The following is a 24,312-nucleotide window of genomic DNA, read 5'->3' on the forward strand; positions in this document are numbered from 1 at the left end:
GAATGACACTGGGTAACAGAGAGCTTGTCCCACCTTTCGTATTATCACAGCCCACCAGAGCCTCTGCTCCATAAGTTCAATGTTCTTTATAGGCTAGAATCAGTATAATTACCCACCATCATCCCAACTTGTGGAAAGAGGTAGGAACCACGATAGCTAGAGGTAATGAGAAAGCCTTTGTTCAGTCCCTCTCCCCAAACCAAGGCTCCACTATTTAATGTAAGACTTGATAAAGAAGAAGCTTATTTCTTGTTTCAAGTTTGGCATGTAATTAAACTGCAGTTGATTCTAAAAGGAATTTCTTTCAAATACTGGAACAATCTTACAACTCGGCAGAAATAAAAACAGAGAGACACTGTTCAAAATTTATCACACTTTTGGGCACTCAAATTAATATATCCTCTCTATATAAAAAATATAAAGTATGCTCTTTATATGAAAAAATAGTCATGTGGCACATTTTCTGAACATCTATAAGGGCTAAGGACTAAAGAAAGAGAAATAAATAGTTCTAGTTTAGGCAGATAGAAATTTAAATTGGAATAATACAAAGCGCGAAGTGCTCTATGATAAGGGGAAATACCAGAAACTATGAAGAAAACAAAGGACAGGCTCAGAATCTAGTGGTGTGATGTGGCAAAGGGTGGGGGAACCACAAGGGAGGCTGCTTAGAAATGAACCCAAGCTATATTTTGAAAGGAAATTAAAAGGTTGGGAGATGAAGAAAGGGCGAGAGGGTGTCACAAATAGAGACAACGTCATTGATGAAGGTATAGGAATTTGACTTGACAGTAAATGTCAAGTAGTTCAGGTTGGCTGGCACAACATGAGAAAGACAATTTGAGGCTAATGAGGCAAGCAGAGGCCGAATCATGAAAAAGATCTGCAAGCTAAACTAAGGGGTTTGAATTTTATCCTCAAAGCTATGGGAAACCTCCGAAAGTTTTAAAGCAAGAAAGAGGAGTGAAAGCTACATTAAAACTCACAGAGCAGCAGTATGGAGGATGATTTGGGGGAGGTGAGACAGAAGCAGGGAGACCAGTCAGGAAGTTGCTGCAAAAAGTGAAGAGACAGTATATTTTACCACAATTTTTTTCAAAAATGGAAAAAAAAAAAAAAAAAGTGATGAGACAGGGCCCATCTGATGCAAATAGTTTTAAACACAACCATTTTAAATGGGTCTCTCTCCATTAGTCTATGCCACCCAAAGCTGTAACACCATGATTCAATTATATAGCACAACTACAAAAGCAACTATTAAAGTCAGTTACATAAACTCTAAAAACTTATACTCACTCTTTTTATTCAATAGCCATTCTGGACTTCAGACTAAAACTATACATCTTTCTCTTTTTCACCGCACACAATCTTGGAAAACCACTTCAGCCAGCTGAGCACATCTGTGCAGTGTGCAACAAGTGTGAACAATTTAACAGGAGTTTAACGAAACACTGCCTATTTATTGGAGAAAAAAAATTAATTCTAACATGGCAACATCAGGTTGCAAATTGACATTTTTTAATTAGCTTTAAAAATATGAACATGTCAATTTAAAATCCCATCTGGTTACATGGTGCAGCTGTCGTGAATGACTATAACATTTTCAGTTATTAGGCACTTGGCTAAAGCATTCAGAACTGCCATGTGCCATCAACAAACAGCAAGAGCCACAAGTACAGTACTTAAAAACTACCTACATGGGCTTCCCTGGTGGCGCAGTGGTTGACAGTCCGCCTGCTGATGCAGGGGACACGGGTTCGTGCCCCGGTCTGGGAAGATCCCACATGCCGCAGAGCCGCTGGGCCCGTGAGCCATGGCCGCTGAGCCTGCGCATCCGGAGCCTGTGCTCCGCAACGGGAGAGGCCACAACAGTGAGAGGCCCGCGTACCACAAAAAAAAAAAAAAAAAAAAAAAAAAAAAACTACCTACATGCTCACACTGGTATGAGAGGATTACTTAGCCTGTCCTGGAAAGGTGGGGATATATGGGGAAATGGAAGGCACAATCTCACAATTTTAAGAAAGTAGTTTTCAGTTTACCTCCAATTCTCTTAAAAGGCAATGGACTCTGATATCTTTGATCCCATAATTCCTTAGTCTAGAGAGCTTTACCTACCCTCCTGCCTTGAACCAATAAAATCTTAAGAACCAAGGCTTTGGAACTGGACTAAAAGTGGGTTCAATTCCAACTCTACCTCTTACACACTGTATGAAATTAACACATTTCTTAATCTTCCTGAGACTCTACTTTCTCAGGTGTAAAATGATAATACCTAAACCTACAGAGTTGTGGTGAGGATGAAAGAAAATGTACATAAACTATCTAAAAAATATTTGGCTCATGTGGGCATTCACTAAACGGTTAACTATTTTTACATTCTCCTTTGTACCTTACTGTAATTTGTACAGAACAGTAATTATGCATGTACCTAAAAGTTTATTGTGACAATTAAATGAATTAATACAGGTAAAGGGCTTAGAATAGTGCCCGGCACATAGTAGGCAATCATTAACTGTTAGTTGCTGTTGTTGTTACTACCAACACTGAATTACAACTTATCTGCTGTCTTCCTCCCCATTAATATTTAGCATAAAACCTCAATAAACATCTGCTGACCAGCTGAATAAATAATGGATGACTGGTTGAATGAATGAACTGAAGATATCATAGTTCTGTGACAAGAGGAACACCTCCCTGAATTTATCATACAATCTTCACACAGCAGCCATTCAATAAGAATGTATTGTGAAAAAAAAAATTAGAAGTTAACTTGTATAAAACAAATCAAGAGAGATGATTTTCTTCTGTCCAGTAAATAAGTGTAGAAATAAAAATCAACACTGATACATTCCTTTAAAAAAATTAAAAAAGAATGTATTTTGAATTGATTAATCACACCAAGAACTGATTAATCCAACCAAGCCTATGTGGTAAATAGGGAAAGTATTCTTGTAGGTCTGTCTCACAGATAAGAAACAGTCCCAGAGTGAATAAAGGTTAAGATCACTCAGCTAGGACAGAAACAAGAATCCCCTTTGGTCTCTCAGAAACTAGTACTAGATTTTCTTCTACTAGGGCTTACTCTCTTTCCATATTTTAAACATTACCTATGAGACTGGTCAAGTTTTTCCATACTCTGTGGTTACAGGAAGAGACCACTGAGTCAGAAGATACTACCAACGAATGAGGGAAGGGTGAAGAAGGAACATGACCAAATAAGGAGAAAGTCTCTCTTCTTTGAGAGAGAAGGACCAAAGACCTGATTTTACATGACCTGAAAATAGACAAAGCAACTAAATCTGAAACTAACAAGAGAATAAAGCCCTAACTATGAACAAATAAGGACAGAGGGTGCTTATGGGGTCAAATATGAAAGGCAGTATGAGGATTACAGGTATTCATTCCCTCCTGTTGAAAGCATGACTAGGTACAGTCTTTTGGGGGAGTATTTATTCTTTCCTTTAACAAATATTATATTTATTGAGTCCCTGCAATGAACTAGGAGAACAACTTGACAGTATATAGCAAGAGCCTTAAAAATAGTATACCTTTATCCCAATTACTGTATTCCTAAATTTTTATCTGAATAAAGCTAACAAAAAATACAGACCAAAATTTACAAAGATGCTTATCCCAGTATTATAATATCCAAAAATGGAAAGTAACTTACATGTCCAACAATAAGGTTATGAGTAAATAAATCACATCATGCAATGCATAGTCATAGATACTGAACAAAAAAATCTGACACTGAAAAATGCTTATAACCTAATATTAAATTAAAAAGCACTCCACAAACAGTATATATAATGATCTTTATATAAAATAGGAAAAAAACTTTTTTAAATGCTGAAAACTTTTAAAGTTTATTTCTGCATGGTAGGACGTAGGAAGAATAGGCTATAGGGAGATGCTGCCAAGTTTTCCAATTTTCCATAATAGGCATTTTTCAAAAAACCACAGGGTGGAGGAGATTTACAGAAGAAAAGTCAGAATATTAAATACCATCAGGATTGATCAAGATCTTTGGACTCTCTGCCAGGTGAGAAGAATATAAAAGGCATATTATTTCTATACAGAAGGATTACGTTAATCCTAGTGAGAACTGACAAAACTACAAGGGTGAAACACAATGGGAGAGCAATAAGAAGGAAATCCAATCAGATTCCCAGGAGGTCACTTTCATTTGCAGAATGTCTGTCAACAGCAAAGTCAAGTTCAATGAGTGAGGTGAGGACTGAAGCTTGATGACTGGAAGAAGATGGCAGAAATCCAGCTAATACCTAGTGCTAAAATCTGTGAGTTCCTTGATGGCATGAAACCAGTCAATTACCATACAGTGTTTTAAAGACCATGACAGAAGCCAGCAACAAGAATGTGGCAAAATAGTCTAGAGAGGGTCCACAAAGGCTTTCTGAAAGACGACTCATTTAAAGGAAAAAGGCATGAACCTGGAGAAGGGCAGAAGGGCATTCTAGGAAAAAGGCACAGTCTAGAGAATAGAAACAATTTAACAATTTATCTGGGGAAATTATATTCATTTCAGTGTTGCTAGAGTACAAAGTGCAAGGCGGGCAGTGGTGAAAGACATGGTTGCAGAAGTCATCAGGGGCCTGTCCCAAAGGACCTGAATGCCTGATGTACTACAGGCAAGCAGCTGCACATGAACCAATCAACAAGGGTGCCAGTCCAGTAGGAGATAACTCCAGCAGAAGAGACAGTTAGGTAGCATTATGGTAAAGATAAGTGAAAGGTGGTTAGCACAGAGTAGGAGCAAACAATTCAGCCTGGGGGCTCATATAAGGCCTCTGAGAGAAGGTGTCAAAGTTGAGACACAAAGGAAAAATGGGTCTAAGGGCAGCAACATTCAAGATGGTAGCACACTACTGATACAAACTCTGGCCTGACACAAACTCTGCAAATCAGAGCACCAGCCCCCACAAGACTTCCAAAGGGGGACCCATTCTCATCAGCAGAATGTAAGCTCCAAACGCTTTGTCTTGTTCACTGCCATGTCTCCAATACTAAAATCAGTGAACATGAAAAAGGTGCTCTATAAATATTTGTGAAGAAAAAGAAAAAGAGAGAGGGGGACTTGCTGTTATATTAAAAAGCAATGAGGGCTTCCCTGGTGGCGCAGTGGTTGAGAGTCTGCCTGCCAATGCAGGAGACACAGGTTCGAGCCCTGGTCCGGGAGGATCCCACATGCCACGGAGCAACTGGGCCCGTGAGCCACAATTACTGAGCCTGCGCGTCTGGAGCCTGTGCTCCGCAGAGAACAAGAGAGGCAGCGGTAGTGAGAGGCCCGCGCACCGCGATGAAGAGTGGCCCCCACATGCCACAACTAGAGAAAGCCCTCGCACAGAAACGAAGACCCAACACAGCCATAAATAAATAAATAAATTCAAAAAAAAAAAAAAAAAAAATACGGCAGATTGATTTAAAAAAAAAAAAAAAAAGCAATGAGGGGGCTTCCCTCGTGGCGCAGTGGTTGAGAGTCCGCCTGCCGATGCATGGGACGTGGGTTCGTGCCCCGGTACGGGAGGATTCTACATGCCGCGAAGCGGCTGGGCCCGTGAGCCATGGCCGCTGAGCCTGCGCGTCCAGAGCCTGTGCTCCGCAATGGGAGAGACCACAGCAGTGAGAGGCCCTCGTAACGCAAAAAAACAAAAAGAAAAAGCAAAAATAAAAAGCAATGAGGGGAACCTGGTGACGCAGTTGTTAAGAATCCGCCTGCCAATGCAGGGCACACGGGTTCAATCCCTGGTCTAGGAAGATCCCACATGCTACGGAGCAACTAAGCCCGTGTGCCACAACTACTGAGCCCACATGCTACAACTACTGAACCCTGCATTCCTAGAGCCCATGCTCCACAACAAGAGAAGCCACTGCAATGAGAAGCCCACACACCACACTGAAGAGGAGTTCCCACTCGCCGCAACTAGAGAAAGCCCATGCACAGCAACAAAGACCCCATGCAGCCGAAAATAAATAAATAGATAGATAGATAGATAGATAAATAAGCAAGTAAGCAATGGGAAATTCACAATAGTCAAAAGGTAGTGGCAATCTAAGTGTTCACTGACAGATGAACAGATTTTTTTTAATGGTATATACATATAATGGAATATTATTCAGCCCTAAAAAGGAAGGAAATTCTGACACATGCTACAACATGGATGAACCTTGAAGACATTATGCTAAGTGAAAGCCACTCATAAAATGACAAAAACTGTATGATTCCACAGTGACAGAAAGTAGAATAGTTGTTGCTGAGGGCTGGAAGGAGAGGAAAATGGGGAGTTACTGTTTAATGAGTTTCAATTGTGCAACAGGAAAAATGTTCTGGAGATAGAGGGTAGGATGGTTGCATAACAATGTGAAAGTACTTAAATGTCACTGAATTGTACACTTTAAAATGGTTAAAACGGTAAATTTTAACATGTGTATATAAATATTTCACCACAATTTTTAAAAAATTACAAAATGCAAAACAGAGTTACTTAAGGATAAAAAATGGGGAAAATAAAAGAAATGGAAAAAAGGATAAAGAAGTAAAACTCTGAAGACTAAGGCCAACCCTTAGGAGCTTGGAGCCAAAGGAAAACAGCAATGTCTCCCCCATCCCTCCCTTCAATTGCCATTTCCATCCACATCCAATTTAGTAATTTTACATGCAACTGAGTCCTAATTAAAACAAATACTAAGCATAGAACCCCCAAAGGGCCACAAACAAGCAAATCCATGGGTAATCTGAGAGATGTGTTATGAAAGTGGTCGCACTGACTTAACCTTGTTAATTGTTAGTAACAGCAAAACAACTATCATTTACTTGAACAGCTAATATGCATGGGGCCCTATGGTTGGAGCTTTATAAACATTATCCCTAATCATAACAGTAACCCTGAAAGGTAAATGTTACAATTTTGTTTTCATACTGACTTATCTAGGATGATATAAATGGTAAAGATGCAATGTGAATCTAGGTCAATCTGATTCCAAAACCCTTGAGGAGTGATCAACTGTTGTCTCAAAAAAAAAAAAAAAAACCAAACAACAACAACAGAAATGCTACCTTCTTCCCAAGCAGGTACCTCTCCTGTGTTAGAACCGGGGCCTAGGCCCCTGACCTGTCCTCCCCTCCAGCTCTGCTAGAAGTTACCAGCTAGGAGTACCTAGATTGAGTCATTACCAAGTACTTTTCTAGGTAATCCCCAGTGGCCAGAGATGCGGATGCTCTCAACACTGAGCCACTATAGGAGAAAAGAGGAGTGGTTCACCACAGGTCTTTCAGACCCCAAATTGACCAAGCAGGACAAAGACACTTAGGACATTTATTTACAATGTTTCCTCCAGGAGCACAAAAACACTCCACTGGCACTGCCCAAGATATTGCTACTGCTTAACAATGCTTCACTGATTAATAACCCTCACTCCCTTTCCTCCCCCAGACCACCCCTAGAAATCATTACCAGCTCCAGTCTCCTTCTGGCCGGTTTACCTCATCCTCTCCCACTCCCAGCACCACCAAGTTCAAGGGTAATTTAAATAAGATCTTTTATTCCTCCATATACTTTAAAAACATTCCAATCCTGTGGCCCATTCCTCTACCTAGCTCTGCCGGGTGATCTACAATACTATCCAATGAACAAAGAGTTCTCAGAGATTTCCAAATGCATTAAATAATTTACTCCTACAGCAACTCTGGAGATAAGTATTAATATCTCCATTTGACCAGGACGTCCCTGGTGGCACAGTGGTTAAGAATCTGCCTTCCAATGCAGGGGACATGGGTTCCATCCCTCATCAGGGAACTAGATCCCACATGCATGCCGCGACTAACAGTTTGCATGCCACAACTAAGGAGCCCACAAGCTGCAACTAAGGAGCCAGCGAGCCGCAACTAAGGAGCCCATAAGCTGCAACTAAGATCCGGCGCAACCAAAATAAATAAAAATTTTTTTTAATTCACTTAAAAAAAAAATCTCCATTTGACCAAACTGACTCAGTTTATTCTAAAAAATTAAGTAGCAGAAAATATCCACCAGAAAAAAAGGCCACCTTTTCGGGTATCTTTTTCTGTTTGTTTTTTTTTAAGCCAAGAACCTTTCTCAAAAGTTTCTAGTAGCATTCCTGTCATGTCTCCCTGGCCAGACTTTGGGCACATACTCGTTCCTAAGTCATTCACTGGCAAGAGGCAAGGGATTACCATGACCACTTGACAAATTAATTCTTTGAGTTGTAATGAAAGTTGGCAAACACACAACCACCACAGTGCCCATCACCTCAAGGACACAAATATGAAACAATGAGGGAAGCAGGCTGCCTCCAGACCCCTCTTAGTACGCTTTCTTCATGTCACAGGGACCCTGAAGACTCAAGAGGTCAGAACTGCTGGCCTGGGGAAAAGAGAACAGACATTCCACTAGAGTCCAGAGTCTGTGCAGCGTGCTCTAGAAGAGGATCTAGAGTCTTTAGTTTTAGTAAAAGTACTATACTAATACTAGTTCTAAACTTAAATCCTGCTGTGTAGGCTTTGCTAAGGGACTACCTCTCCCCAACCCTCAGTTTCCCCTTTAGTAATAAGAGACCACCTAGATAAGTGTTTTCAAACTGGTCTTCAGAGAATTAAGGGTTATGAAAAGGTATCCAGGACCAGAAGTAAACAGAAGGGGGATACAAAGGAGTAGTGTTTTAAATCCCACTTAAACTAGAATAGCTCTCATTCGATCTCTTTGTATTGAGCCTCATAATAATTGGTAGAAAAAGGGTTCTAGCGCTCAAAAAAAAATTTTTTTTTAATTCACTAAACTAGATGACCTTCCTTCTAGGTTAACATTCTATTTTTCAATGAAACAGGTTATCAGCTAAACAATCCCCCATTAATCACTTCACCATATTTCACTAAAGTTATGAATGGCCTTCACACTGATAAATCCAATGAACAGTGCTTATTTTTATTTGATCTCTCAGCATCATTTAGCACTGTTGTTCATTTCCTCCTAATTGAAACCCTTGGCTTCTGAACATTACATTCTCCTAATTTTCCTCCTACCTCTCTATCTGCCCCTTCTCTGCCTGCTTTCCAAGGTTATTCTCTTCTGCCCAGTGGTTAAATGTTAAAGACTATACTATTCTCTATTCTTTTCTCACTCTATTCTCTCTCCCTAGACAATCTAATCCACGTCCATGACTTTACTTACCATCTAACTGCCAAACATACAACCAATTTTCCTCTGGCCCTTACCTTTCTCTAAGTTCCAGGAACATTTATCTAACTGCCTACTCAACATCATCCTTTGGATGTCTTAAAGTCACCTCAAATTCAACATGTCCAAAACTGAATTCATAATACTCCATTCCCAAGCCAGTCCCTTTCCAGTGTCCTCATTTCAGTGAAAGGTACTACCATCTACCTCCTAGTGATTAAGCCAGGCACTGGGAGCCATCCTTATCACTTCCTTCTCCTTTATCCCCAATATATAATCCATCACACAGTTCTAGCAATTCAACCTACTAAATACATCTCTTACATTTCTCCTCGTCTCTGCCTACCATCCTCCTCATCCAACCTACCATCTGATCTCTTACATGGACCATATCTGTGCAAGAGCATCCCTGCACTGACTGATACTCCTCTATGATCTTTTCTCTACATCTCAGTCATAGTGCTGTTTTCCAAATTCAGATCTTGCAATTCTCCCTTGCATAAAACCCTTTAATGTGAAGCCCTAGACACAGCCATCAGACAAGAAAAATAATAAAAGGAATCCAAATTGGAAAGGAAGGAGTAAAACTGTCATTGTCTGCAGATGACATGATACTATACATAGAAAATATCCTAAAGACAGCACCAAAACACTACTAGAGTGCATCAACAAATCTGGTAAAGTTGCAGGATACAAAACTAATATACAACAATGAATTATCAGAAAGAGAAATTAAAGAAACAATCCCATTTACCTTCACATCAAAAAGAATAAAATACTTATAAATAAATCTCACTAAGGAGATAAAAGACCTGTACTCGGAAAACTATAAGACACAGATGAAAGAAACTGAAGACAACACAAAGAAAGAAACTGTGTTCATGGATTGGAAGAATTAATATTGTTAAAATGACCATACTATCCAAGGCACTCTACAGATTCAATGAAATCCCTATCAAAATACCAATGGCATTATTCACAGAACTAGAAAAAATAATTCTAAAATTCATATGGAAACATAAGATCCCGAATAGCCAAAGCAATCTTGAGAAAGAAGAAGAGAGGTGGAAGTATCACACTCCCTAGCTTCAGACTATACTATAAAGCTACAGTCATCAAAACAGTACAGTACTGGTACAAAAAAAGACACATAGCTCAAAGGAACAGAATAGAGAACCCAGAAATAAACCAACACACTATGGTCAACTAATCTATGACAAAGGAGGCAAGAATATACAATGGGGGAAAGACAGTCTCTTCAATAAGTGGTGCTGGGAAAATTGACAGCTACATGTAAAAGAATAAAATTAGAACATTTTTTCACACTATGTATTTACAAAAATAAACTCAAAATGGATTAAAGACCTAAATGTAAGGCCAGAAGATTCCTAGAAGAAAACATAGGTAGAACACTCTTTGACATAAATTGGAGAAATTTTTTTTTGGATCTGCCTACTAAGGCAAAGGAAACAAAAGCAAAAAAACCTTAATGTGACCTAATTAAACTTAAAAGCTTTTGCACAGCAAAGGGAACCATCAACAAAATGAAAAGACAACTTACTGAATGGGAGAAAATATTTGCAAATGATATAAACAATAAGGGGTTAATGTCCAAAATACATAAACAGCTGATACAATTCAATATCAGAAAAAACACCTGACTTAAAAATGGGCAAAAGAACTGAATAGACATGAAAAGATGCTCAACATCACTAATCATTAGAGAAATGCAATCAAAACCACAGTGAGATATCACCTCACATCTATCAGAATAGCTATCATAAAAAGACCACAAACAACAAACATTGGCAAGGATGTGGAGAAAGGGGAACGCTTGTACACTGTTCATGGGAATGTAAATTGGTGCAGCCACTGTGTAAAACAGTATGGAGGTTGCTCCAAAAACTAAAAATAGAAGTACCATGTGATCCAGCAATTCCACTCCTCGGTATATATCTGAAAAAAACAAAAACACTAATTTGATAAGATTCCTGCACTCCAACGTTCACAGCAGCATTATTTACAACTGCCAAAATATGGAAGCAACCTAAGTGTCCATCAACAGAGGAATGGATAAAGAAGATGTGATAGATATATACAATGGAATACTACTCAGCCATAAAAAAGAATTTTGCCATTTGCAGCAACATGGATGGACGTGAAAGGCGTTATGCTTAGTGAAATAAGTCAGACAGAGAAAGACAAATACTGAATGTTATCGCTTATATGTGGGATCTAAAAAATAAAACAAACAAATGAATATAACAAAACAGAAACAGACTCACAGATATAGAGAACAAACTAGTGGTTACCAGTGGGGAGACAGAAACGGGGAGGGTTATGATAAGAGTAGGAGATTAAGAGGTACAAACTAGTATGTATAAAATAAATAAGCTACAAGGATGTATTGTACAGCACATGGAATATAGCAAATATTTTATAATAACTTTAAAAAAAAAACCTTTAATGGCTTCCACTTATTCTTAGTATAAAGAAAAACATCAGGGACTTCCCTGGCAGTCCAGTGGTTAAGAGGCTGCACTTCTACTGCAGGGGCATGGGTTCAATCCCTGGTCAGGGAACTAAGATCCTGCATGCTGCGTGGCGCAGCCAAAACCAAAAACCAAACAAACACGAGAAAACAAAGAAAAACATCAGGTCCCCTATGTTTTTCATTTATGTCCCTCCTCTAGCTCTATACTTTGTAGATAAGCAATCCTTATTTCATTTTCTCAAATATACCAAGCTCTTTTCTGTCACAGAGGCTTTATATATGCTGTTCCCTTTACCTAGAAGACTCTACTCACCATCCCCACCTTGCCTTTGCCTAAAAAACTCCAATTCATCCTTCAGACTTCACATCCAATATCACTTCCTTAGAGAAGCCTTCACAGAACTTCCAGACTAGGTCAGATTCCCATATGATATTTACCCAGAGCAACACGAAGCACTAATTGGTAGTACTTAACTCAGTTATAATTTTATACATTGTGTGTGCATGATCATTTGATCAATGTCTCATCCACTAGACTGTAAGCTCCATAAGTTTATGGGAACTATATCTATTTTTGCTCAGCACAGTATCTGTACTGCACAATGTTATACAATCTGAGCCAAGATTGGAGCCCAGATCTATCTGATTACAAAATTCAAGGTATTTCCAGTATATGTCACTGAGGATAGTGAACCACTAAGATTATTAGATTAGGCAGTTTTAACTAAAAACTAAGAAGGGGGATGAACTTGATGCTTCATGAATGTCTGTAAATCTCCAAGACTCCAAAAAGTGGATTTTCCACTTTATTAAAGAAGGTGGATTCTTCTTTCAAAACGTGATTCACAGGGGAGGCTGGAAAAGTGAAGACCTTAAAATTGAATTATTACTGAAAAGACATCCCATGTTCATGGACTGGAAGACTTAACACTGTTAAGATGTCAATATTACCCAAAGAGATTTACAAATTCAATACAATCTCTATCAAAATTCCAAAAGCCTGGGGACTTCCCTGGCAATCCAGTGGTTAAGACTCCACACTTCCAATGCAGGGGACGTGGGTTCTATCCCTGGTCAGGGAACTAAGATCCCACATGCTGTGCAGCGTGGCCAAAAACTTTCTTTTTAATTATTAAAAAAAAAAATTAAAAACAAAATTTCAACAGCCTTTTTTTGTAGAAATGGAAGAGCCAATGCTCAAATTCATAAGGAATTACAATGAGCTCCAAATAGCCAAAACAATCTTGAAAATGAAGAAGAAAGTTGGAGAACTCTAAGTCTCAATTTCAAAATTGACTATAAAACTACAGTAAGCAAAACAGCATGGTACTGGTGTAAGGCGAAACATATAGATCGATGGAATAGAACTGAGTCCAGAAGTAAACCCATAAATCTATGGCCACCTGATTTTTGGCAAGTGTGTCAAGATCAATCAATGGGGAAAGACTAGTGTCTTCAACAAATGGTGCCAGGACAACTGCATATTTACATGCAAATAAATAAAGCTAGACCCTTACCTCATACCATATATAAAAATTAATTCAAAATAGATCAGTGACCTAATATAAGAGCCAAAACCATAAAACTCCTAGAAGAAAACACAGGGGTAAATCTTCATGACCCTAGATTTGGCAATGGATCTTAGATATGACACCAAAAGTATAAGCAACAAAAGAAATGGATAAACTAGACTTCATTAAATTTAAAAACTTTTGTGCAAAAAAGAACATGATCAAGAAAGTGAAATGACAACCTACAGAATGGGAGAAAATATTTGGAAATCACATATCTGACAAAGATCTGGTATCCAGAATATATAAAGAATGTTTACAATTCAACAATCAAAATGCAAACAACCCAATTTAAAAATGGATTAAGAACTTGAATAGTTATTTCTCTAAAGATATATAAATGGCCAACAAGCACATGAAAAGATGCTTAACATCATTAGTCAATAAGAAAATGCAGGGGGGCTTCCCTGGTGATGCAGTGGTTGAGAGTCCGCCTGCCAATGCAGGGGACATGGGTTCGTGCCCCGGTCCGGGAGGATCCCACATGCCGCGGAACAGCTGGGCCCGTGAGCCATGGCCGCTGAGCCTGTGCTCCGCAACAGGAGAGGCCACAACAGTGAGAGGCCCGCGTACCGCAAAAAAAAAAAAAAAAAAAAAAAGAAAAGAAAATGCAGGACTTCCCTGGCAGTCCAGTGGTTAAGACTCCATGCTTCCACTGTATGGGGCACAGATTCGATCCCTGGTTGGGGAACTAAGATCCCGCATGCTGCATAGCCCGGCCAAAAAAAAAAAAAGAAAAAAGAAAAAAAACCTAATAAGAAAATACAAATTAAAACCATGAGATACCACGTCACATCCACTAAAATGGTCATAAAAAAAAAGGAGAATATAACAAGTGTTGGCAAGGATGCGGAAAAATCTGAACCCTCATACATTGCTGGTGGGAATGTTAAATGGTGCAACTGTTTCGAAAAACAGTTTGGCAGCTCAACAACTTAAGCAATTATTGTATGACCCAGAAATTCTACTCCTAGATATAGACCCCAAAGAATTGAAAATAGGTACTCAAACAATACATGTACCCACATGTTCACAGCAGTACTACTCACAATAATCAAAAGGTAAAACCAACCTAAATGTCCATCAACGGGAGAATGGATAAACAAATTGTGACATATCCATTCAATGTAACATTATTCAACTATAAAAAGGAATGAAGCACTGATACATGCTACAGTGTGGATGAACCTCAAAAACACTATCTTAAGTGAAAGAAGCCAGACACAAAAGGCCACATATGGTATGATTTCATTTACATGAAATATACAGAACAGGTAAATCCACTGAGACAGAATTGGACTGGTGGCTGCCAGCGGCTGGGGGAAGGGAAGGATGGGGAATGACTACTTAATGGGTACAGGATTTCTGTTTGAGGTGATGAAAATGTTTTGGAACTAGACAGATATAGTTGTCAACATTGTGACTGTACTAAATGCCACTGGATTGTTCACTTTAAATTGGTTAATTTCATGTTATGTGAATTTCACTTCAGTCAGTCAATAAGAGAACACTCCCCTTACAAACACATCCCCAAAACTGAGTTATTGCCTTTTCTTCCCATGGCCCAAATTATAGCAACAGACAGAAGGCATTTCTTGATTCTCATCAGGAAAGAAAACAAGATCTCTAGGGAGCTGCCACAAATGAGAATATAAACAAAATTCTCAATTGCACTACACTAACATTAAATAAGTCCAGATGGCTGTATCCATAGAATTAGTCTCACTCAGGAAAGCCCAGTGAAGGCACTTTTGCTAATACTCCTGTTGCTGGGATCCAGGATACAGGTAGAGACAAAGAGAAAACTAAAATACTGGAAAAAGTTTTAAATAGCCTTGTAGGCCTACATTTTTCAAAAAATGTAAAGTACATTGGGAATTCCCTGGCTGTCCAGTGGTTAGGACTCCAAGTTTCCACTGCAGGGGGCCTGGATTCAATCCCTGGATGCCGCAAGCCGCAACACGTGGCCAAAAAAAAAAAAGTAAAGTACATTATAAAAAAAAAAATTAAGTGCAATGGGTACAAACAACAAATCTGAAAAGCTATCAACCCACCATATGCTAAAGACAAATGTATCTTTAATCAAAGAAAAACTGAAAGAAGTACTACATATCTATTAAAATAGCTGAAATAAAACACAATGATAATACTAAATGCTGGCAAGGATGCAGAGAAACTGGGTTTCTCATACACTACTGGTGGGAATGTAAAATTATACAGCCACCCTAGAAAACAGTTTGGCAGTTTCTTATAAAACAAAACATGCACTTACTATGCAACCCAGCAATCGCACTCTTCGGCATTTATCCCAGAGAAATAAAAACACAAAAGCCTGTATACAAATGCTCATAGCAGCTTTATTTGTAATAGCAAAAGCCTGGAAACAACCCAAATGTCCTTCAACAGGTGAATGGTTAAATAAATGCCGGTACATCCATACAATGGAATTCTATTCAGCAAAAAAGGACAATATATGATATGATACACACAACAATCTGGATAACTCTCAAGGGCATTATGATTAGTGATGTCAATCTCATAAGGTTATACACTATATGATTCCATTTATATATCATTCTCAAAATTACAAAACTAGTTTACAGATGAAGAACACATTAGTGATTGCCAGAGGACGGCAATAGGAACAGGCTAGGGGAGAGAAGGAGGTTTATGTGCAAATATAAAGGGGGCAGTACGAGGAGTTCCTTTGTGGTGATAGAACAGCTCTGTATCTTGACTGCGGCAGCTGTTACACAAGTCTATACATGAGATAGACCTATACACACACACACAAACACACAAAGCGATGCATTTTTAAAAAAATGGTAAAATGAATGAATGAGGTCTGTAGTCTAGTAAATATACTGTATCAATGTCAATTACCGGTTTGTTTGGGTTTTTTTTGCAGTACGCAGGCCTCTCACTGTTGTGGCCTCTCCCGCTGCAGAGCACAGGCTCCGGACGCGCAGGCTCAGCAGCCATGGCTCACGGGCCCAGCCGCTCCGCGGCATGTGGGATCCTCCCGGACCAGGGCACGAACCCGTGTCCCCAGCATCGGCAGGCGGACTCTTAACCACTGCGCCACCAGGGAAGCCCAATTACCTGGTTTTGACATTCTCTTCATTATATAAGATGTCACCACTGGGGAAAGTTGGAAGGTTACACAGGACTCTATGTCTAGTTCTGTAACTTCCTGCTAGTCTACATTTATTTCAAAATAAAAAGTTTTTTGTTGTTTTTTTTTTAAGTAATACAATTAAACAAACATTTACTGGGCTTCCCTGGTGGTGCAGTGGTTAAGAATCCGCCTGCCAATGCAGGGGACTGGGGTTTGAGCCCTGGTCCGGGAAAATCCCACATGCCACGGAGCAACTAAGCCCGGGCGCCACAACTACTGAGCCTGCGCTCTAGAGCCTGTGAGCCACAACTACTGAGCCTGCGTGCCACAACTAATGAAGCCCGCGCGCCTAGAGCCCGTGCTCTGCAACAAGAGAAGCCACTGCAATGAAAAGCCAGCGCACTGCAACCAAGAGTAGCCCCTGCTCACCACTATTAGAAAGCCCACGTGCAGCAATGAAGACCCACCCAATGCAGCCAAAAATTAAAATTAAAAAAAAAATTACTCAATATCTACAATACGTCAGGTACTATGTAAAGATATTCTGTAATGTAATGTAATTCATCAAAAAACTTATCTAGTACGATATTGTCTAAAACCAAATTTTTTTTCAATTTTGATATCCCTGGTTTATCCACTTTAAAATTAAGGTACTTTTTGCTGAGACTAATCTATTGATTTTCTCTAATATGGAAACTTCCTAACCTTAATTTATTATTAACATACTTAAGAAATATGTTATTACCTCTACATGCCAAAGCACTTTTTTTTTACACCATTAACAAATATATCAGGAGCTCACAAATGTATCACCAGCTCTCCTTTTTCCAGTGAGAAGAGCCTGAAAGGTGCAAAAAACATGTAAGCTGGGGAAAAAGTCATTTCAGGAAAAAAGAAAGAAGAGCAAGCATGTTTGAACATATAGGAGGTAAAGTAGCTTCTTCAAGTATATCCATCCTGGGAAACGGGGGTAAACCAGACCACAAAGGAGGGCCTTGGCAGAAGGTGTAACTGGTATAGAGAAATGAGGAGCCTCTGAATCCTGAAAAGGGGGAAGAGGTTGAAACCTATCCTGCAACAGGAGTGTCTGAATACGTATGTGTTTGGATGGCCCAGGCTCCTACACGAAGTCCCCATTCCAGCCAGACATGTCTACCTGCTGGACTCCCAACATACCCACTGCTCTGCTGGGAAGTCTTTCCTGGTTACCCCAGCCAAAAGTGGCCTCCCCCTCCTCAGAGCTCCTATAATCACAGAAGTGCAGATTAATCCCACCTCTGGGAACTTACCCTATACTACTTTAAACTATAGCTTGCACATTTATATATATATATATATGTAAACACATATTATATATACATACACATATATACATAAACGTATATAAACATGTGTGTATGTATGTATGTGTGTGTGTGTGTATATATATACATTTTTGTTTGTTTGTTTTTTTGTCCACTCCGTGCAGCCTGAGGGATCTTAGTTCCCCAACCAGGGATCAAACCTGGGCCCACAGCAATGAAAGCGCCGAGTCCTAACCACTGGACCTCCAGGGAACTGCCTTGTTTTCTCCTTTTAAAAGTCATCCTTCTCTCCTAGGTTTCTAGGAAATTCAGAAGTAAATTTGTAGCTCACCTACAGCAAGTAGGGAGACGCATATGTTATTCCATTTTCATTAGTACTGAATAACTTTCTTTTTTATATTATTTTATTAAGTTACTATTGTAAACTATCCTAAATTCTTTGTAGAATGAATACAACAAAGACCACACAAATTTGGTAATAATATATCCCTAATAAGGATATTAAAATTATGGCATATAAGACCGGAAATGGCAGAGCCAAACACTTAAAGAAAAATCCATAAACCAAAGACCTCCTGATAAAGGAGGTCTTTATCAGGCCTCCTTCCATTACTGAAATGACTTTATTTTCATATCCGTATAATTTAACCAAGGGGGGAAAAGTGACACTTTCACTAATATGTATAAAGTAGATAACTGATGAGAACCTGCCATATAGCACAGGGAACTCCATTTTGTTGTATAGGAGAAACTAACACAACATTGTAAAACAACTAGGCGCCAATTAAAACAAAAAAAAAGTGACACCACGCACTCTGGAAAATAAAAATACCTTTATTTTTGATAATTTAAGTATCCTCTTTTGTGGTTATTGCTTTGAGGTTCAATGCTGCAATCTTGGGAAGGACTATGATTCAAAACACTAAAAGGGAATATTTACAGCTGTATGACCTCTATTCACCTCTCTGACCCTCATCACAAGTGGGGATAGTAATACTTACCCTGAAGGGCTCTTTTGGAGATTACATAAGACAATATATGCAAATCATCTAGCAGGTCCTCAGTAAATAGCATCATACGATTCAGACCCTGGTCTACCATTTAAATGGCTTGCTTCAAGGTGACAGTATTTTCGATCATAGAATGAAGTCTATAATGCTGAACTTTCTCCATCTGATGTCTTGCTTAATCTGGTTTTTGACTTTAAAGCTTATTAAAGGGACTTCCCTGGCAGTCCAGTGGTTAAGACTCTGCGCTCCTAAGGCAGAGGACACAGGTTCGATCCCTGGTCAGGGAACTAAGATCCCACGTGCTGTGTAGCACAGCCAATAAATAAATAAATTGTATTTATGAAAAGAAAAAAAGCTCATTAAAAACTAAAGGTTTCAGGGGCTTCCCTGGTGGCGCCATGGTTAAGAATCTGCCTGCCAGACTTCCCTGGTGGCACAGTGGTCAAGAATCCTCCTGCCAATGCAAGGGACACGGGTTCAAGTCCCGGTCCGGGAAGATCCCACATGCCACGGAGCAACTAAGCCCATATGCCACAACTACTGAGCCTGCGCTCTAGAGCCTGCGAGCCACAACTACTGAGTCCACATGCCACAACTACTGAAGCCTCCACTCCTAGAGCCCATGCTCCACACAAGAGAAGCCACCACAATGAGAAGCCTGCACACTGCAACAAAGAGTAGCCCCCGCTCAACGCAAATAGTGAAAAGCCTGCACACAGCAATTAAGACTCAATGCAGCCAAAAATAAATAAATAAATAAGTTTATTTTTAAAAAAAGGAATCCACCTGCCAATGCGGGGGACATGGGTTCAAGTCCCGGTGCAGGAAGATCCCACATGCCACAGAGCAACTAAGCCCGTGTGCCACAACTACTGAGCCTGTGCTCTAGAGCCCATGAGCCACAACTACTGAGCTCGTGGACCACAACTACTGAGCCCGTGTGCCACAACTACTGAAGGCCACGTGCCTAGAGCCCATGCTCCGCAACAAGAGAAGCCGCTGCAATGAAAAGCCTGAGCACCGCAACGAAGAGTAGCCCCTACTCGCCGCAACTAGAGAAAGACCACAAGCAGCAACGAGGACCCAATGTGGCCAAAAATAAATAATAAAATAATAAATAAATTTAAAAAAGAACAAAAAACAACTAAAGGTTTCAGGACTTCCCTGGTGGTGCAGTGGATAAGACTCCACGCTCCCAATGCAGGGGGCCCGGGTTCAATCCCTGGTCAGGGAACTAGATCCCACACACATGCCGCAACTAAGAGTTCACATGCCACAACTAAGGAGCCCGCCTGTCACAACTAAGAGCTGGTACAACCAAATTAAATAAATAAATAATAAAAAAACACTAAAGGTTTCGCAATTAAGACCCAATGCAGCCAAATAGATAAATATTTTTTTCTTTTTTTTTTTTTTTCTTTTTTTTTGCGGTACGCGGGCCTCTCACTGTTGTGGCCTCTCCCGTTGCGGAGCACAGGCTCCGGACGCGCAGGCTCAGTGGCCATGGCTCACGGGCCCAGCCGCTCAGCGGCATGTGGGATCTTCCCGGCTCGGGGCACGAACCCGTGGCCCCTGCATCGGCAGGCGGACTCCCAACCACTGCGCCACCAGGGAAGCCCGATAAATATTTTTAAAAAACAAAACCAAAAAAAAACTAAAGGTTACCTACTAGCAAGGTAGTTCTGCCAGAACCTGAGCAAAATATTCTCTGGGCACCAGTCAAGCCCATTTGCTAAGGCATTAATTCATGAAGGACCCAGGAAGCGGGCATTTACTGGGCTATTCAATGGGGCATCACCACCATACTATACACTACACTCAAAACCGGAACTGCCAAAGCCTCTACTCTCTATATCTTTCATTATTTAATACTGATAAAATTGGGGAAATCAATGAAATTATGCCAAGAAGAGACTCGACGGTGGCTTCTGAAGCAATTCCAGGCCTGTCAGGTATTTACTTGATGTTCACCTCTATCGTTCACCTAAGCCAGACCCCTCAAACATTTCTAGTATATGCTCTGGAAGGCTCAGTCACATTTATTTCCCATGATAACTCAACCAACAATTTCAGCTTTCTCACTTGTTAACTATATGACCTAACTTCTGAAGACAACACTACTTATCTAATAGCTACCTAACAGGTAGTGCTATTAGCTAAGTAACTTTTAAAGGTAATTTACGTAGAATCTCTACATAAGGTCTGGCCTAAAGAAAGTGTGCAGGGACTTCCTTGGTGGCGCAGTGGTTAAGACTCCGTGCTCCCAATGCGGGGGGCCCGGGTTCCACCCCTGGTCAGGGAACTAGATCCCACATGTATGCTGCAACTAAGAGTTCACATGCCACAACTAAGGAGCCCATGTGCTGCAACTAAGGAGCGAGTGAGCCACAACTAAGGAGCCTGCCTGCCGCAACTAAGACCCAGCACAATCAAATAAATATTTTTTAAAAGAAAGTATACAATAAATTATAGCTGTTATTGCCATCATTAATAAGCATTCATGAATGCCCACTATTCTCCCAACATTGTGCTGAGCACTAGAGTGAAACAATAGGTATAGCTGCAGTCCCACTTTTAGAGGGTCTCTCAACAATCTAGTTGAGAGAAAACAAGTTAACCATTATATATAATTATATAATTAAATGGTAAATTGTTTGGCATAGACTAAGTGCTGAAGGAGACTAGAAATTCACAAAAACTCTTTGAATCACACAGGCAGAAATTATTATTCTCATTTTATAAAAAAAAAAACAGAGAGAAAAAATTCCTGTTCATGTTCATAGAGATCATTTACGCATGTAACAAATTCTAGGCCATGAACTATGCTAGGTGCAGAAGAGAAATAGATCAGTTAAAACTCTTTCCATTGTAAATGACAGAAAACTTAATCAAAACTAGTTTAAGCAAAAGGTCTAATTACTGGCTTAATTAAATGAAGCCCAGGATTAGGGAAGCCTAGGTAAGAGTCTCTAATTCAGAGCTCAAGTCATCATCTCCATCTCTTTAGCCTTGCTTCCTCAATGTTGTTTCTATCATGAGCCAGAGTCCCCTCTTATGGTGGCCAAACAGCTTAGCACCTTCTAGTCCTTCTAGAAGCTAGCACCCTTCTAGTACAGCAGGATTGAGAGAGGGTTTTCTATAGTAGCTCCCACAAAAGTCTTGAACATCCAGTTTAGAGAGGCTTAGAACATATTTTTACCCCTAAATCAATCACTGTGGCTAGAGGAATGTGATGTGCTGGTTAGCTTGGGCCTAGTTCAGGTACACCAGGGCTAAGAAGTTCCTACCCAAACCACAAAATAATGGGGAGGCCGGGTTGCTAAAACCAACATCTGAGGCCATTATCAAGCTAAAGAAGCAAATTACAAACGTCCACCACAAGGAACCCTGTGACTGCGCTCTCAAGGAATTTAGAATTTAGGGCAATGATTCATAAGTGCAAATGTCTGGTAGAAAAAAGGGTTAGAGTTATGGTTCCAATGGAAAAGAAAGAAACATAACTGCAGTACAAAGCAATAAGTGCTACAGCGGCTAAATGTCACAGGATCCAGAAACAAAAGGCATTAAGGCCACCAGGGGACTCAGGGGAGTCTTCATAGAGGTGGTACTAACCAAACTTACTCCAGGTCAGGTAGCAAATCACTCAGCTACAAGAGTAGAACAAAGGTTTCCTGATTCCCTGTCAAGAGCTCCTTCCACTACTAGGTCCTAATGGTAGGAGAGGAAGATCGGTACTGGGGCATCAACGGAGGTGACTGCCACAGAAGCTCACTTAAATTAGCTGTCAAAACTGCTCAGCACTTAAATATACTGCAAAGGCCTTGTCCACATAAGCAGCAGGACTGCAAAGACCATGCCAACCCTACAGAAAGATGTTTCCGCTAGATACAGTCATGGTCCAAACATGGAACTAAACAATCCATCATTTCCCAGCATTTTAACTTCTTTACCTACTACCACGCTGCCTCTTTCCACTATATGTATAAGGGTTGAAAGTTCAAAGAGAAAAGAACCAAACACACTAAGCTGAGACCACATTATCATATGACAAAACAGAATTAAAATTAAAACCCACAAAAATGACATTTCCACACATGCACTTTATGCTCATTGAGACAGCATGAGGTACCAAAAAGGAGGTAGGATTTGGGGTCTACATCAGTCCCCACCAGTTACTAATTGTGTAACACCAGGCAAGTCACTTTTCTGACCTTCAGTCTCCTCACCTGTAAAATGGGAAACATGAGTATATTCTTTCTTCATGAAGCTGTTATAGGAAAAAAACAACACAGAGCAAGGGAAAGCACATGATCAAATTGTAAACCATGGTGTAAACATTACTGTTTTTTAACTCTTTGTGGAAAGATGTTTTAAAGCAGTATATGACTTCTATAAAGACCAGAATCCTCAATGCTTCAAAATACAGGGACTACATTTCCTTCTGGACTTGGAAGATCAAAACTGTTTCCAGGAAAGGCTTATAAAAACAATACCACATTAAACGTTGGTGATTTGTTTTAAGAGCTAGTATGCAATTAAGAGGATTCCACTGTTTCACCAGGCTCTAGTGGCATCCAATTAAGTAATAATATGGGAGAGGAGCTTTAATTACAGAGGAAAACTTCCACAAGCCAGTGACAGGTGTGCAGGGCTCAAGCTGAGATCAAAATAGTTGATTACAGCATTAATTCCTCCCTTTCCTTTTTCCCAAAGACACTTAAGTTTGCATGCAATTAGTTGAAAAGTAAACCAGACCAAATGACTACCATCTTTCAACCTTTATTACCCTTTATCATGTTAACATCCACCAATTGAGTTTTAAAGGATTAACACCAAAACAGATGGTTTCAATCCACAATAAGTAAGCTTCAGTGATCAGAAATGATAATGACCAAGTTGAAGTTACACTCATGGCTAAGATGTTACGTTTCCCTAAATTGTGCCTATTGTAAATTGAAGTTATTTATTTTTCATTTTCATTTACTTTGTAAATAACCTCAAGAATAAAACCACATTTAAGGGGATGCATTTTTTTCTAACTTGTCTACTTTTCCTCCAAAATGTATAGCAAACCTCTTTTGTCCCTTGATTTAATCAATAAAAATTAAGTCCAAACATCCAACATTTATTTTGCAGGTCACAGACAATCATATTAGCAGCACCTGCATTAAAAGCCAAATAAACAAAACCCAAAAATGGAAAAATAATTTTCCCACAAGCTTGATTATTCTAAGGTCCTTTCGGAGAGATGGACTCTTACAAATTAAACTGTTTATGTGAACTCTAAACATGTGACAGGGCAATGATGATACCACAATGGCACCTATTTGTTGAAATAGCCCTGTTCAAGCAGAGTTTGCTCCTGACTGCCAAAGAAAAGAGCTCCCAGAAGGTCAGAACTCCAGATTCGGTGCTGGGAAGCAATTCCCGAGAAATATGTACACACTCACATAAGATGAGTCATTATGATAAGAAAAACACAGAATTTGGATTTAAGTACCTGTCATATACTCCATTCATTCAAGCAATTAGTAAGTGTTGGTGGTTCAAGGAAGACACATAAATGAATACAACAAAGTATTACAGGTTCTATGACAGGCATCAAC

At 39.7% G+C, this 24,312-nt stretch overlaps 1 protein-coding gene across 8 annotated transcripts in view; it reads right to left on the reverse strand.

Moving 5' to 3' along the window:
* FAM168A (family with sequence similarity 168 member A) overlaps positions 1–24,312 on the reverse strand; it is a 231,250-nt gene that overhangs the window by 177,683 nt on the left and 29,255 nt on the right. The window lies entirely within an intron of this gene.

This window comes from Aethalodelphis obliquidens, unplaced genomic scaffold, assembly GCF_003676395.1.
Source record: "Aethalodelphis obliquidens isolate GAN/ISIS:26980383/991018 unplaced genomic scaffold, ASM367639v1 scaffold50, whole genome shotgun sequence".
Classification (NCBI taxonomy): Eukaryota; Metazoa; Chordata; class Mammalia; order Artiodactyla; family Delphinidae; genus Aethalodelphis; species Aethalodelphis obliquidens.